The following is a 16788-nucleotide window of genomic DNA, read 5'->3' as shown; positions in this document are numbered from 1 at the left end:
ATCATTTACCCCTCTGTAAGGTGTAAGTCTTCCTTCCAGGTGAGGAAATCGAGGCTCACGTAAGTACCTCGTACAAAGCCACATATGCAACCAGTAAGTAGCAGAGATATAATCTGAAGTCAAGTCTGACTGACTCCAAAGCTCCTTCTACTCTATAATTTAGTATTCTGTACCAGATTCTATTTCAAGTCTATCAGGAGATTAAAAAGAGGAGTTAGGGGCACCTGGGTGGCTCAGTCGGTTGAGCGTCCAACTTCAGCTCAGGTCATGATCTCGCAATTCATGAGTTCTAGCATCACATTGGGCTGACTATTGTCAGCCTAGAGCCCACTTAGGATCCTCTGTCCCCTTCTCCCTGCCCCTCCTCCTCTTGCTCTCTCTCAAAAATAAAATAAACATTTAAAAAAAAGAGGAGTAAAAATAATTTATGCCATTAAATAGTTCATTACATTCTGGAAAACAGCACCTAAACTACAAAGCAGATATGATATGGTATCAGAGAAGCTTAAACAATTGGTTTAGTAAAGAAAGACATCATAAATTTCAGGAAAGCTCTTGTAGATGAGATTACATTTGACATAGGTTTTAAAAAATACACTGTTTTATCAAAGGGTGAAAATTTGGTGATGAGAGGGGGGGGATTAAGAAAGGATATAGAGTCAGGGGCCTTTCCAAGAGAAGAGAATAATGAGAAAAACTATAGAAAAAAGTACATTTAATATACAGAGACTTCAGCACTGAGTAAATAGAGTGGAATGAAGCAAAGGAAGACTAGAAATAAAGGCTGAGTCCATACTAAAGGGTCTTAAATACCATGTTGAAGAAACTTTATTTCATTCTAAGTGAACTGGGAAGTTAAAATTTTTAAGTAGGCAGTAATGTGATTCAAATTATGCTTCAGGAAAATGAATTGCATGAAAATATATACAATATATGGAAAAGACAGAGGCTTGAGGAAGAAAGGTAAATTTGGAAATTACTGCAATAGTCCTAGCAGCCTGAACTAAGAAATCATGGTAGGAAAAAAGAAGGTAGAACACTATGAAATCCATACACTTTGTTAAAACATGGAGTCAGCAAAAAAGCAAAGGTAATTCAGAATCCAGATCTGATTCCAGAATATGTGTTCTTTCCCTTATACCACACTGCCTCCACCATGTTACACGTCACAGTGCTGGGCACAAAAGTATATATATTGTGTCCAAAAAATATATATTGGCTCTTTGTTGTGGTTGCTGCTAAGTGTTTTTGTTAGTTTATTTTTGACAGAGACAGAGTGCGAGCATGAGCTGGGGAGGGACAGAGAGAGAAGGAGACACAGAATCCAAACCAGGCTCCAGGCTCCAAGCTGTCAGCACAGAGCCTGATGCAAAGCTCGAACTCACGAACCATAAGATCATGACCTGGGCAGAAGTCAGACACTTAACTGACTGAGCCACCCAGGCACCCTGATTGCTGCTAAGTATTTAAATATTGTACAGAAGCAATCGCTGCACATAATTAATAGTTATTAAATATCTTTTGAGTGAAGTCTCGAAGAGGAAAATGAAATTCTTAAGAAAAATTAAACCCTTGGGGCACCTGGACGGCTCCGTTGGTTAAGTGTTCGACTTTGGCTCAGGTCATGATCTCTTAGCTTGTGAGTTCGAGCCCCAAGTCGGGTTCTGTGCTGACAGATCAGAACCTGGAGACTGCTTCAAATTCTGTGTCTCCCCCTCTCTCTGCCCCTCCCTTGCTTATTCTCTCTCTCTTTCTCTCTCTCTCTCTCTCTCTCTCTCTCCCCCCCCCTCAAAAATAAATACACATTAAAAAAAGAAAAAGAAAAATTGGAACCTATAGACATAGACATTGAAGGAATATATCCATTGTGTTGCTTCAATTACAATCATTCCCCTTCTGGGGTACTGCTAAAACACTCATAATTCACATTTGCTAAATTCTGATTATTTGGGCATAGTATTACATCTAAGATAGAACAGGAAGGAGAAATATACATAGGAGTGCCTCTAAGCATGATTGTTACTAGCACCTATACTCTGGGGCTGTTAAGAGCAGGAACCACAAGGCTATATGCATGAATGTGTACATTTGGGAACAGACAGTTATGACATTGATAATGATACACTAAATATATCTTCATGCAGTGAAACAGATGCATTCATCACCATTTTTTCCAACTAAGGAACACTGACATGCAAGTTCAAGGCTAAGAAGAAAAGACTACAAGTTCATTCACAGGTGTCTCCACATAACCTATGAACACTCACATTAAGGAAAGGAGCACTGGGCTAAATGCTTATTGCAGGGATGTTGATATTAGGGAACTATTGAAGTATCTGAGCATGAAATAGTCACTAAGGTGTTTAAAATGTATCACTTAAATCTTGTTACACAAATCATCTTTTCTCTTTCTCCTGGGCTTCCTTGATAAATATTAATTTTCTACCCTTAGACTAATTAATTTACTATTCACTCATTCCACATTTCCTGGAGAGCAACTATGTGACATACTATACCAAGCTACACTACAGGAAAGAGAGTCTAAGATAAGAGATAAGAGTCTAAGATTAGAGATAAAGTCTAATTGTCCAACAATAGCTGAAAATCTAATGGAAGGACCAACATGTAAATAAATCATTATAGTGCAATGAGAGAAGTAGATATATATATGAATATCCTAGATGAAATATATGAGAAAGAAGCCAGAACTATAAAAAAAGTGCATTATCTGCAAGAATCTTTTTTATCTTTTTTTTTTAACAGTTATTTTTGAGAAACAGAGAGAAACAGAGCATGAGCGGGGTAGGGGCAGAGAGAGAGGGAGACACAGAATCTGAAGCAGGCTCCAGGCTCTGAGTTGTCAACACAGAGCCCAACATGGGGCTCAAACCCACTAACCGTGAGATCATGACCTAAGCATAACTGGGACACTCAACCTACTGAGCCACCCAGGCGCCCCTGCAAGAATCTTAAACAACAGTTGGTGAAGTATCAGGCTAGGGGAGAATCACAGAATGCTCCAGCTCCAAGGGAACTATAATTAATTTTTATTAAAAAAAAAAAAAAGCTACTACTGGCAAAATAATTCCCAGCCACTGTGTCAGAGTCAGATCATACATGAATAAACCCTGATCCCTGTCTACCCCAAGAAACCCACAACCCAGCAGAAAAGCTCATGACTACTCACTAGTAGGCAGAAGCCATTAAAAAAGTATATGAATATACAGAAAAAATTAAATTGAAAATTTATTAGTATAGAATGTCACATCATTAGGACAGGATTTAAAAGCAGCTCCTGATTAAGACATACTCCCATAATGGGGTGCCTGGGTGGCTCAGTCAGTTAAGCTTCTGACTTCAGCTCAGGTCATGACCTCGCAGTTTGTGAGTTCAAGCCCCGCATGGGCTCTGTGCTGTCAGCTCAGAACCTGGAGCCTGCTTCAGATTTTTTGTCTCCCTCTCTCTCCGTTTCTCCCCCTCTCAGACTCTCTCCTTCTCTCTCTCTCAAAAATAAACAAAGATTTTTAAAAAAGACATATTCGCCTACTATAAAGTCTGGAATATTCAATCACGAACTATGCCACATGACAAAACTGTCTACCCTTATCCCCTTCCATTCTCAAATCACATATTCTGACACCACCCCTTGCCTACAGGTAAAAATAACCACTCCCATCTTGGTAACTCTATCATACCCTATACAGATTCTACTCACTAGTACTTGACTCATTAATTCATTAATTCCTTTACTTGGTGAACTAGTATTTTTTGAACACTCATTCTGTCTAAGACAGCATGCTACATATATAAAGCACTCAATAATATAGACACAATCCTGTTCTCATAGAGCTTAAATTTTTCTAGAGGCAGAGACATAATAATCAAATTTAAAAATAATTATATAACAAATCTGGTGATGTAAGTGCTAAGAACAAAAATAAAATGAGCTAAGAGGAATGGGAGAGATGAAAAGAGAGTACTGTACTAGTTATAGAGCCAGGAAAGACTTCCCTGATATGATGACATTGTATCAGAGACCCAAATGAAGTAAAGGATGTACCATGTAAGTATGTTGGGGGCACAGCATTCCAGGCAGCAGAGTGCAAAGGCCCTGAGGTGAGAGCCTGCACAGTGTATTTAAAGAGCAGTCAGATGAGAAATGATGGTGACTTGAATACTATCAGCCCCTGTGGCTTTTTGGTGCAGTTACCTGAATTCCCCATCAAACTATGAGCTCCTTGACAGTATGAATCCAATCTTAGTTACTTTTGAGTCTCCACTGCCTAGAACAGAACCAAGCATAGTGGACACTCAATAAATATTTGGGTAATTAATGAGTAAGTATCCAATCCTTCTGTCCCTTGCTTGATTTACTTCCTGGTATTACTGATACATATGCACTACATCCTTCACTGGGATTTAAGTTTTTCTGAGAACAAGGACCAGGTCAGATATATATATATATCTTTTCCTCTTCCCATCCCATACCTTCCTCCACTGCCTGGCAAGTGTACAGGACCAACAAAATAAATACAGGACCAACATACAATACAGGACCAACAAAAATAAAACCATTGAAAGGATATCTTGGTGCTGTGTTACCAAAAGTCACCTGTAATAGGGAATAAAGAGCAGAAATCCTAGACCAAAATTCTCTACGGAAACAAATGGTACAACAATATTGAGATGTAGGTAAGACAAACTTTCACCAAATTTTTATTACTACCATCCCTAACACTCACCTGTACCACTTTATAGATGCAACTAGAGTCACACTGTCACATTTAAAGTATGCTTTCAGGATCCAGAGCTAGGTCAGAAGACAGTGATTCTAGAGAGGAAAGCCAGGGGCTCCGATGTACAGTACTCAAAAACCTAAAAATATTTAGCCATGATTTCAGGTGAAAAGGGTTCCAAAAGGTCTATCTGTGCAGGCAGTAATGTAGACCAAGCATAATTGCCACTTAGTCGCCCAGGGAAACCTGTCTATTCACATCTGGATCTCAGCTAGTTATTGGGAAAAGAAAATCTGGATATAGACATGGTGAAAATTAAGCCACCTAGCCTAGATTCCTATCAAGAAGACAATGGTTCAAGGCAATACCCCAGACTTAAAGAGATAATAATTCTAGTATTCTAAGCTTGGTATAACTGTAGCACAAAAAAAAACTAGTTATCAAGAAAGAACCCAGTTCTGCAGACTATAGCAATGGAAATAATGCAAGAAATACTGCAACTTGTAAACTGGGTCTGGTTTATAGACCAAACCAGGTTTGGTCTCTTGCACATCAGATAGCAAGACAGCAAATAGCTGCTATTTGGCAGCAACTCTGATACCACTCACAGACATTATGCTCTGCTCAAGACTGGCTAAGAACTGAGGCATATTGTGATGAAAGGCAAGGAGCCAGGAAGAGAAAAGGTATGCATGGCACTTGGTCCACAAAATCAGAAAACTGTCAGGCTGGAAAAAAAAACAAACACTGCAGCCCAGCAAACCTAACTATTTAAGATACATCTATCACTTCCCCTCTACCTACAGCCCCTTTCTAGAGAGTCTGTCCTACCCATTGCCCTTAAAAGGCAGCCCTACATACCCAAGACTACCCTCTTTAACCAAAACTGACCAGACGCAACTGAGCCAATAACATTTTCCTTCTGATAATTTAGAATTGAAATATAAGATTGTGCTCATTAGATAATGTTTAGCAAGCCAAAATCAACAGTATGGCAACGAAAGCAACAAGCTGGAAACACAGGGAAAATAAAGAGAAAACAAACTCAAGACCATACTGGCCCAGGCATATATGAAATGAGGAAGAGGCCAGCCTGATAATTTTCTAGTCTCCTTTATGCCTACATATGGATTAAAAATATTTATGAGTGACTAATAATTCTTGGATAAAATTTCCCTTGAAAAATAGTCTTAATCTTTAGAATTTGGGGTATCTTTAATAACATGTAATTCTCATTTGCTATACTGTTATTTATAGTCCTGTGTTAAATATTCAGATTCAATTATAATTATTCTATTCCTAAATGATATTAAGTTATACTTTAAATATGATCCAATATCCCAGGATCCACAAATTTCAGGAAGAAAGCACACAAAGAAGAAAAATACATACCCTTCCCTTCAGAAATGAGCATCCAAATTTTACTTATAAAATTGCCTCCCATATTTTACCCTGTTTAGATGTATAAAAGGTTAACATCTAATTCCATTTACAATGCTGATCCAGCAAGAAAGAAATTAATTTGGCGTTAGAGTAGTAACATCAATTTCCCATGTATTTGAAGTAATGCATTTACTGGAAAGAGATTAATATCAATTCCATAAATCATTCACATGCTTTTTCCGGAGTTGGAGACATCTGAGTAATGTCATATATGTGAGCTGATATCACTTTGTGCATACTCCATTCATTAATCTATGCCTGAGGTTGCAGAATAGTTGTCAGAAGAAAATATAAAACTTGGAAAAGAATCAATCTTTCTGTTCTTAATTTTTTGTGATTTGTTTTAGGAAGGTAAGCCAAATGTTGTCTGAAATGCAATGACATTGGTCCATACTGGCAGTCAGTATTTTAAGGAAAAAATGTTGTTTTATTAAATCTGTTGTCAATTGTCATCCTACTGGTAACAACCACTTAATACACATATAATAAGACAACATGTAAATGTCAATGTAAAGATTCCATTAAGGATCTTTGATAAAATGTTGCCTGAAAAGAGAATGGAGTCTGAACCTCTTCCATAAACATCAGCTCTTTGTTGTTACTGCTGATTTCATAATCACACAATTTCAAGAGTTGTTTGTGCCTATATTAGGGTTCTCCACAGAAAGAGAACCATAAGGGGTGTGCATGTGTGTGTGCGTGTGTGTGTGCGTGTACAAAGAGATTTATTATGAAGAATTGGCTCATACTACTATGGAGGGTAACAAGTCCCAAGATCCGAAATTGGCAAACCAGAGTCCACAAGAGACAATGGTGTAGTTCCAGTCAAATGCCGTATCTCAAAACCTAGGAAGAGCCAATATTTCGGTTCAGCTGAACACAGAAAAATACTGATGTCCCTCCCAGCTCAAGGCACTCAGGTAAGAAATTTCCCCTCACTAAGGGAAGGTTCAGCCTTTTTGTTCTATTGAGGCTTTTAATTGATTACATAAGGCCATCCCACATTAGGGAGAGCAACCTGCTTTATTCAGTTTACCAATTTAAATGTTAATCTTATCTAGAAAAACCTTCATAGACACACCCAGAATAATGTTTTACCAAATGTCTGGGCATTCCATGGCCCAGTCAAGTTGAAAAATAAACTTTCACACTACTTTAGAGTCATCTATCAACTCCCAAAGTACAGGCCCCAAATCCCTTCATAACAAAGAATGAGAAAAACAAGACCCGGATGTGAGCTTGGGGTTCCTAATGCCCAATAAATATCAGTTATTTTTGACTAACTGATAATTACTAACCTAAACTTAAATCTTCCATTACAAGTCATCTGTGGCTAACAAAACTGCAGAAAAAAAGGAAGTATGTGATCCAATGGAAAGAACCCAGGCCTTTGAGTCAGATGAAGGTCATATCCTGGTTTTATTTTTTACTAAATTACCTAAATTTTGGCCCTCAGCGTCCTTACCTAAAATACTGCCTGTTTCATAACATTCTTAGAATTAAAGATAAGGTAAGCAATGTTTCTTACATAGTGCCTCACATGTAATAGATGCTCAATATTTCCCTAACACATAAAAACACATGGGAGAATTCCACTTTTTGCCCTCCTGAAAATAGACATGGCCATATGACATGCTTTCGTAATACAATGTGAGTGGAAACTATTTATGATCATTCCAAGGGGTTTTTTGTTACTTTAAAACCATAGTGAGAAATATCTCTCTTCCCACAAATTCACAAAACCAAAAGTTCTTATATTTTATAGTATATTAACAGCTTACAGAATATTTCCCTATCTTCTCATTTGCATGTAATAGCAATATTGTCAACTAGGCAGGACAGGCTTCCTTACTCCATTTTAGTGATTAGATCACACACTCAGAAGTTAAGTGAGTTGCCCGAGGCTACATACATAAGAAGTTCCAGGTCTTCTGATTCCTAGGCAATAGCAATCTGTGAATGGGGGGGGGGGGGGGGGGGGAGGAGTCACAGACAGCAAATTGTTTCATAAGATAATTCACTGACATGTTGAGTTGTTTTGGTGTTTTGTTTAGGATACTCCACATTAGACACAAACCCCTCCTATACAAACAGAAACACACACACACAAACCATACAAATTCTTCTCCAAGCCCTTTGAGATCTCATGCCTCAGAGGAGGTTCATATGATAGTAAAAAGGCAAAAGTAGCTTCTAACATTTCTCTTCCTCACATTACCCAGGATTATGCTAGTAGAAAAGGAAACTTCCACTGAAAACAGAGAAAGGAAGGAAACAATCCCACACATTGAAATAGTTATAGAAATCAAGGATCCCATGAGTGGTGATAGGAAGAGGTACTCCTGGGCAGTCCTCAGCAAAGGATGATGGTGGAGGGCACCTAGGGAAGAAGAACTCTGGGCACTAGGGCTCTGTATCTAGGCAAAGGCCTCCATGAAGATCCCCATTCCCTGCTTGCAGTGAAGCATTCCACCTTCAAGGAGCTACATGAGATTGGATGATGAGGATGTCATGTGCCCAGACATGTGAAAATCAGAAGCCCTCATCTCATTACCTAAGTATCACATACACCTCTTGGCATATTATGTAATGGGAGTGAAAGACATAGACCGTCAATGATGACGGGAAACTGAATTTCCCCAAATCCCAATGAGATGGATTGATTTAAATAAACTAAAATAATTTGGTATTTCTTGCTGAACATATGAACTAAGATCTATAGCTACAACATACAAACAGGCCAAAATGCTTCTTTAAACATATACTTCATTGTCAATTTCAAACCCATGATATTTTCTTGACCATTCCTAAAGGACTAAGTTCTCCAAATCCACAAATGTCACCCTTTCTACATTAACTGCTAGATACTCCAATTATCTACTTCCATCCATGAGGAACAACATATGGTATGTTACATCCAATCAGCCTTCCCAGATTAGATGTTCAAACCCCAAATGGGGAGTGAGTTAAAGCTTCCCAAAGTGGTAGTAGGTACATTCCATTTACTCCATTCAACGGGTCTCAAATTGCTTTCCTGTGAGCTAATACAGGACATAAGACTGCTTATTTGCTTGTACTCCAACTTGGAAATGCTCAGGTTGTCATGACTAAGCCAGCAAGCAAATGGATTAATGTTGAGTAACCAGGAACTAAGATATATGAGCACAGGCTTTCAGGTCTGATAGACATGGGTTGCCTCCAGATTCTGCCACTTATTAGTTCTATGCAATTAAGGATGTCACTTAACTTCTATGAACCTCAATTTCCTTTTCCAAAAGTAGGAATAAAATGCTTACCCTCCATTTTGTCCAAAATTTATGAAAGACCATAAGAGAACGGAAAACACTTTGTTAACTACAAAACAGTATATAAATATTAGGAATTGTTAGTTTTTCCACTTGGTCTTGCTGTTCTGGTTGTTATTTTCCTTCAGACCTAAGGTCAAACAAGGGGAACATGGTGAGTTCTTACATCTTTTTTATACATTAATCAGTCAATGCACATTTGGGCTCTTTCCATAATTTGGTTGTCATTGATAGCACTGCTGTACACATTGCCTTTTTTTTGTTGTTGTTTGATGGTGTCCTTCACTGTGCAAAAGCTTTTTATTTTGATGCAGTACCAATAGTTTGTTTTTGCTTTTCTTTACCTTGCCTGAGGAGACAATTCTAGAAAAATGTTGCTATAACCAATGTCAAAAAAATTACTGCCTAGAATGTTTGGTTTCAGGTCTCACATTTAGGTCTTTAATCCAATGTGAGTTTATTTTTGTGTATGGTGTAAGAAAGTGATCCAGTTTCATTCTTTTGCATATACTTGTCCAGTTTTCCCAGCACTGTTCATTATGAGACTGTCTTTTTCCCATCATATATTCTTGCCTTTGTCATAGATTAATTGGCCATAGAAATGTGGGTATATTTCTGGGCTCTCTATTCTGTTCCATTGGTCTTTGTGTCTATTTTGTGCCATTATTACACAGTTTTGATTACTATAGCTTTGTAGAATAGCTTGAAATCTAGGATTGTGATTATCTAAAGCTTTGTTCTTCTTTCTCAAGACTGCTTTTGCTAGTCAGGGTCTTTTGTGGTTCCATAGAAATTTTAGGATTATTTGTTCTACTTCTATGAAAAATGCTATTGGTATATTGATAGGGATTACACTGAACCTGTAGATTGCTTTAGGGAGTATGGACTCTGTAACAATATTAATTCTTACAATCATGAGTGGTATATCTTTCCATTGTTTGTATCATCTTCAATTTCTATTATTAATATCCTACTATTATTACTATTATTATCCTATTACTACTATCTATTATTAATATCCTATTAATATCACAGTATAGTTATTTCATTTCCTTTGTTAAGTTTATTTCTAGGTATTTTATCCTTTTTAATGCAATTATAAATGGGGGTGTTTCTTAGTTTCTCTTTCTGTTACTTTGTTATTAGAGTTTAAAAATTCAACAGATTTATGTATATTAATTTGGCATCCTATAACTTTACTGAATTTATTAGTTCCAGTAGTGTTTTGGTGGAGCCATTAGGCTTTTCTATATATAGTATCGTATCATCTGAAAATAATGAAACTTTTAATTCTTCCTTACCAATTGTATGCCTTTTACTGGTTGCTGTGGGTAGGACTTCCTGTATTATGTTGAATCAAAATGGTGAGAGTGGATATCTTTATCGTGTTCCAGATTTTAAAAGAAAATCTGTTTTTCACCATTAAGTATTATGTTAGCTGTGACTTTGTCATTTATGGCCTTTATTACGTTAAGGTGTAATTAATTCCTCTAAACTCACTTTGGTGAGAGGTTGTATGATTAATGAATATTATACTTGTCAAATGCTTTTTCTGAATCTACTGAGATGATCATCGGGTTTTTATACTTCCTCTTGTTAATCTGGTGTATCACATTCATTGATTTGTGCCTATTGAACCATCTTTGCAATCCTGTGATAAATCGAACTTGATTGTGGTGAGTGATCTTTTTAATATATTATTGATTTTGGTTTTATAACATTTTCTTGAGGATTTTTGCATCTATGTTCATCAGAGATATTGACTTAGACTTTTTTATTTTTGTAATGCCTCTGTCTGTTTTTAATATACGGGTAATACTTGCCTTGTAGAATGAATTTGGAAGTTTTCTTTCCTCTTCTATTTTGTGGAATAGTTTGAGAAGAGTAGGTATTAACTCTTCTTTAAATCTTTGGTAGAATTCACCTGTTAAGCCATCAGATGCTAGATTTTTATTCATTGGGAGTTTTTTGATAACCACCTCAATTTCATTATGAGTAATCAATCTGTTTACATTTTTGTACTTGCTTCTTGATTAGTTTTAAAGATTGCATGTTTCTAGAAATTTATCCAATTCTTCTAGTTTGTCCAATTTTTTGGCATATAATTTTTTATAATATTCTCTTATAATTCTTTATATTTCTGTGGATCAGTTGTTATTTCTCTTTCACTCAGATTTTACTTGAGTCCTCTTGTTTTTTTTTTTTTTTTTTATGAGTCTGCTATTTATCAATTAAGTTTATCTTTTCAAAGAATCAGCTCTTGGTTTCATTGATTTTTTTTCTATTTATTTCTGCTTTTAAATTTTTTTTAACATTTATTTATTTTTGAGACAGAGAGAGACAGAGCATGAATGGGGGAGGGTCAGAGAGAGGGAGACACAGAATCCGAAACAGGCTCCAGGCTCTGAGCTGTCAGCACAGAGCCCGAGGCAGGGCTGGAACTCTCGGACCGCGAGATCATGACCTGAGCCACCCAGGCGCCCCTATTTATTTCTGCTTTAATCTTCATTATTTACTTCCTACTACTAAATTGGGGCTTTGTTCATATTTTTCTAGTTCCTTTAGGTGTAAGGTTATATTCTTTGAGACTTTGTTTCTTCAGATAAGCCTGTATGACTACAAACCTCCCTCCTAGGACTACTTTTGCTACATCCCAAAGATTTTGGGCTATTGTGTTTCTATTTTCATTTGTCTCCATGTAATTTTTTTTAATTGCCTTATATTTCTTAGTTCACTTATTGGTTATTTAGTACCATGTTGTTTACTATCCATGTATTTGTGTTTTTTCCAGTTTCTTTCTTGTTACTGTTTGCTAACTTCATAGTATTGTGATCAGAAAAGATGCTTGATATTTTGATCTCTTAAATTGATTAAGACTTGTTTTGTGGCCTAACATATCTTGCAGAATGTTTCATGTGTCCTCAAAAGGAATGTGTATTCCATTTTTTAGATGGAATGCACTGTATATGTATCTGTTAAGTCCATTTGTTCTAATGTATCATTCAAAGCCAATTCTCCCTTATACATTTTCTCTCTGGATGATCTATCCATTGATGTCCGGGGAGTGTAGTCCCCTACTATTAAACTAAGAACAGATACTACACTTAATCTTAGCCAAAAGGCAGGAAGCAATGGTGACAGAGAGTAGATACACATGTGGTGAGCATAGCATAATGTATAAACTTGTCAAATCACTGTCACGCACCTGAAACTAATGCAACATTATGTGTCAATTATACTAAAAATAAATAAATAAATAAAAATTTTTAAAGGCCCCTATTATTACTGTATTACCCTCTATTTTTCCCTTTAGGTCACTTAATATTAACATTGTGTATTAGGTGTGCCTATGTTGGATGCATAGATGTTCGCATTTGTTATACCTTTTCATTGAATTAATCCTTTTATAATTATGTCTGTCTTTCTTTGTCTCTTGCTTTGGTTAAAACAGTCTTTGTTTTAAAGTCTATCTTGTGTGATATAAATATTACTGTTCTGGCATTTGTTCCTCCCTGATCCATCTGCATGGAATATCTTTTTACATCCATTCACTTTCAGTCTGTGTGTGTCCTTAGGTCTGAAATGAGTCTGCTGAAAGCAGCATATACATGGGTCTTGTTTTTTTTAATCCGTTCCATCATCGTATGTCTTTTGATTGGCGCATTTAGTCCATTTACATTTAAAGAAATTATTGATAGTTACATATATACTGCAATTTTGTTGTTTTACATTAGTCTTATTTTTAAGTTTTTTATTTTTTTATTATTAATTTTAGTTAACACATAGTGAAATATTAGTTTCAGAAATAGAATTCAATGATTGCTCATTACACACAACACCCAATGCTCATCACAAGTGCCCTCATTAATACCCATCACCCATCTAGCCCATCTCCCACTCACCTCCCTCCATTAGCCCTCAGTTTGTTCTGTATCATTAAGAGTATCTTGTGGTTTCTTTACCTTTCTTCAATATGTTCATCTCTTCTGTTTCTAAATTCTCTAATTCCACATCTGAGTGAAATTATATGGTATTTGTCTTTCTCTGATTGACTGATTTCATTTAGCATAATACATTCTAGCTCTATCCACAAGGTTGCAAATGGCAAGATTTCATTCTTTTTGAGGGCTGAGTAATGTTGAATTGAGTGTGTGTATGTGTATGGATTCTCTCCATAGTTTGGCTATTGTTGATAATGCTACTATAAACATCAGGGCGTATGTACATCTTTGAATCTGTATTTTAGAAACCTTCAGGTAAAACCTAATAATGCAGTTTATGAATTGTAGGGTATTTTTATTTTTAGGTTTTTGAGGAACTTCCATACTGTTCTCCAAAGTTGCTGCATCAGTTTGAATTACCATCAACAGTGCAAAAGGGTTCTCTTTCTCCACATCCTTGCCAACACCTGTTGTTTCCTGTGTGGTTAATTTTAGTCATTCTGACAGGTGTAAAGTGGTATCTCATCATGGTTTGGATTTGTATTTCCCTAGTGATGAGTGATGGTGAGCATCCTTTCATATGTCACTTGTTTGGAAAAGTATCTATTCATATCTTCTGTCCATTTCTTAACTGGATTATTTGTTTTTTTGGGCATTTAGCTTAGGAAGTTCTTTATAGATCTTGGATAATAACCCTTTATCAGGTATGTCCTTGCAAACACCTTTTCCCATTGCAAAGGCTACCATTTAGTTTTGTTGATTGTTTCCTTCACTGTGCAGAAGCTTTTTATCTAGATAAAAGTTCCAATAGTCATATTTCCTTTTGTTTTTCTTACTTTCAGCGACATGGCTGGTAATAAGTTGCTCTGGCAGAGATCAAAGAAGTTGCTGCCTGTGTTCTCTAGGATTTGATGGTTTTTGTCTCACATTCAGGTCTTCCATCCATTTTGAATTTATTTTTGTGTATGGTGTAAGAAAGTGATATAGTTTCATTCTTCTGTATTTTGCTGTCCAGTATTCCCAAAACCCTTAGTTGAAGAACCTTTTTTCCATTGGATATTGTTTCCTACTTTGTCAAAGATGAGTTGACCATATAATTTTGGGTCCACTTCTGGGTCTTTAATCCTGTTCCATTGACCTATATGTCTGTTTTTGTGCCAGGACCATACTGTCTTGATGACTACAGATTTATATCATACCTCAAAAACCAAAACTGTCATGCCTCCACTTTTATTTTTCTTTTCTAGGATTGCTTTAACTATTCAAGGCCCTCTGTGGTTCCAAAAAATATTTAAGATTGTTTGTTCTAGCTCTGCAAAAAATGCTAGTGTTATTTTTGTTAATATAATTTATTGTCAAATTAGCTAACATACAGTGTGTAGAGTGTGCTCTTGGTTTTGGGAGTAGATTCCCATGGGTCATCACTTATATACAACACCCAATGCTCATCCTTCCTCAATGCTGATCATCCATTTTCCCCTCCCCCCCCCCAGCAACCCTCAGTTTATTGTCTGTATTTAAGAGTCTCTTATGGTTTGCCTCCCCCCACCCCTGTTTGAAACTATTTTTTCCCTTTCCTTCTCCCATGGTCTTCTGTTAAGTTTCTCAAGTTCCAAAACATATGATGTCTGTCTTTCTCTGACTGACTTATTTCACTTAGCATCATACACTCCAATTCCATACACGTTGCTGCAAAAGGCATGATTTCATTCTTTCTCAGTGCCAAGCACTATTCCATTGCACATATAAACCACATCTTCTTTATCCATTCATCAGTTGATGGATGTTTAGGCTCTTTCCATAATTTGGCTAGTGTTGAAAGTGCTGCTATAAAATTGGGGTACAAGTGCCCCCATGCATCAGCACTCCTGTATCCCTTGGGTAAATTCCTAACAGTGCTATTGCTGGGTCATGGGGTAGATCTATTTTCAATTTTTTGAGGAACCTCCACACTGTTTTCCAGAGTGGCTGCACCAGTTTGCATTCCCACTAACAGTGCAAGAGGGTTCCCGTTTCTCCACATCCTCGCCAGCACCTATAGTCTCCTGATTTGTTCATTTTAGCCACTCTGACCAGCGTGAGGTGGTGTCTCAGTGTGGTTTTGATTTGTATTTCCCTGATGAGAAGCGACATTGAGCATCTTTTCATGTGCCTGTTGGCATCTGGATGTCTTCTTTAGAGAAGTGGCTATTCATGTCTTCTGCCCATTTCTTCACTGGATTATTTGTTTTTCGGGTGTGGAGTTTGGTAAGTTCTTTATAGATTTTGGATACTAGCCCTTTGTCTGAATGTCATTTGCAAATATCTTTTCCTATTCCATTAGTTGCCTTTTAGTTTTGTTGATTGTTTCCTTTGTAGTGCAAAAGCTTTTTATCTTGATGAGGTCCCAATAGTTCATTTTTGCTTTTAATTCTCTTGCCTCTGGAGATGTGTCAAGTAAAAAATTGCTGCAGCTGAGATCAGAGAAGTTTATTTCTGCTTTCTCCTCTAGGGTTTTGATGGTTTCCTGTCTCACATTCAGGTCCTTCATCCATTTTGAGTTTATTTCTGTGAATGGTGTAAGAAAGTGGTCTACTTTCATTCTTCTGCATGTTGCCGTCCAGTTCTCCCAGCACCATTTGTTAAAGAGGCTGTCTTTTTTCCATTGGATATTCTTTCCTGCTTTGTCAAAGGTTAGTTGGCCATACATTTGGAATGTTGGCCATACATTTGGAATGCTTTAAATATGACAGGAATACGCTTAGATGTGAGTTTTAAAAGGATCACTCTAGGGGCGCCTAGGTTAAGCATCCGACTTCAGCTCAGGTCATGATCTCATGGTCTGTGAGTTTGAGCCCTGCGCTGGGCTCGGTGCTATCAGTTCAGAGCCTGGAGCCTGCTTCAGATTCTGTCTCCCTCTCTCTCTGGCCCTCCCCCACTCACACTCTATCTCTCTCTATCAAAAAAATGAATAAACATTAAAAAAATTTTAAAGGGTCACTCTACATGCTGTGCTGAGAATGGATAATGGGGGTTGGGGAAGATGTATGGAAGGAAACAAGAAGAACAATTGTTCTGACAGATGTTGATGGTTTGAATGAAGGAGGCAGATAGAAATTAATGGATTCAGGATATTTAATAAGCATAATAATAATTCTCAATGGATGGATGGATGATGAGTTATTAGATAGGATACTCAAGATTTATAAAGATTAAAAGATAAGTAATCTGAACCTTGGAGAATGCCTTAAGGGTCACATGTGGATGAAAACAAGACTGGTACATCAGAGAGGAGGCAGGTGAATGAGGATGAAAGAGTCAATGCTGCCAGGAAAAAAAATGTCAAAAAGTAAGGGTGATCATTAGAAATATCATTTGCTACAC

The 16788-nt window shown here is 36.9% G+C and overlaps 1 protein-coding gene and 1 pseudogene across 1 annotated transcript in view; both read right to left on the bottom strand.

Annotated features, from left to right (window-relative positions):
* AGBL4 (AGBL carboxypeptidase 4) overlaps window positions 1-16788 on the bottom strand; it is a 1304809-nt gene that overhangs the window by 1271862 nt on the left and 16159 nt on the right. The gene's annotated exons all lie outside the window — the stretch shown is intronic.
* Window positions 12521-12617, bottom strand: LOC124516649 (uncharacterized; annotated as a pseudogene).

Source organism: Lynx rufus, unplaced genomic scaffold, assembly GCF_022079265.1.
Source record: "Lynx rufus isolate CCGP_SWC_20201006 ecotype Redwood Valley unplaced genomic scaffold, mLynRuf1.p SCAF_2, whole genome shotgun sequence".
Lineage (NCBI taxonomy): Eukaryota > Metazoa > Chordata > Mammalia > Carnivora > Felidae > Lynx > Lynx rufus.
Note: the sequence above shows the minus strand (reverse complement) of the source record. Positions and strands in the feature narration are given on the sequence as shown.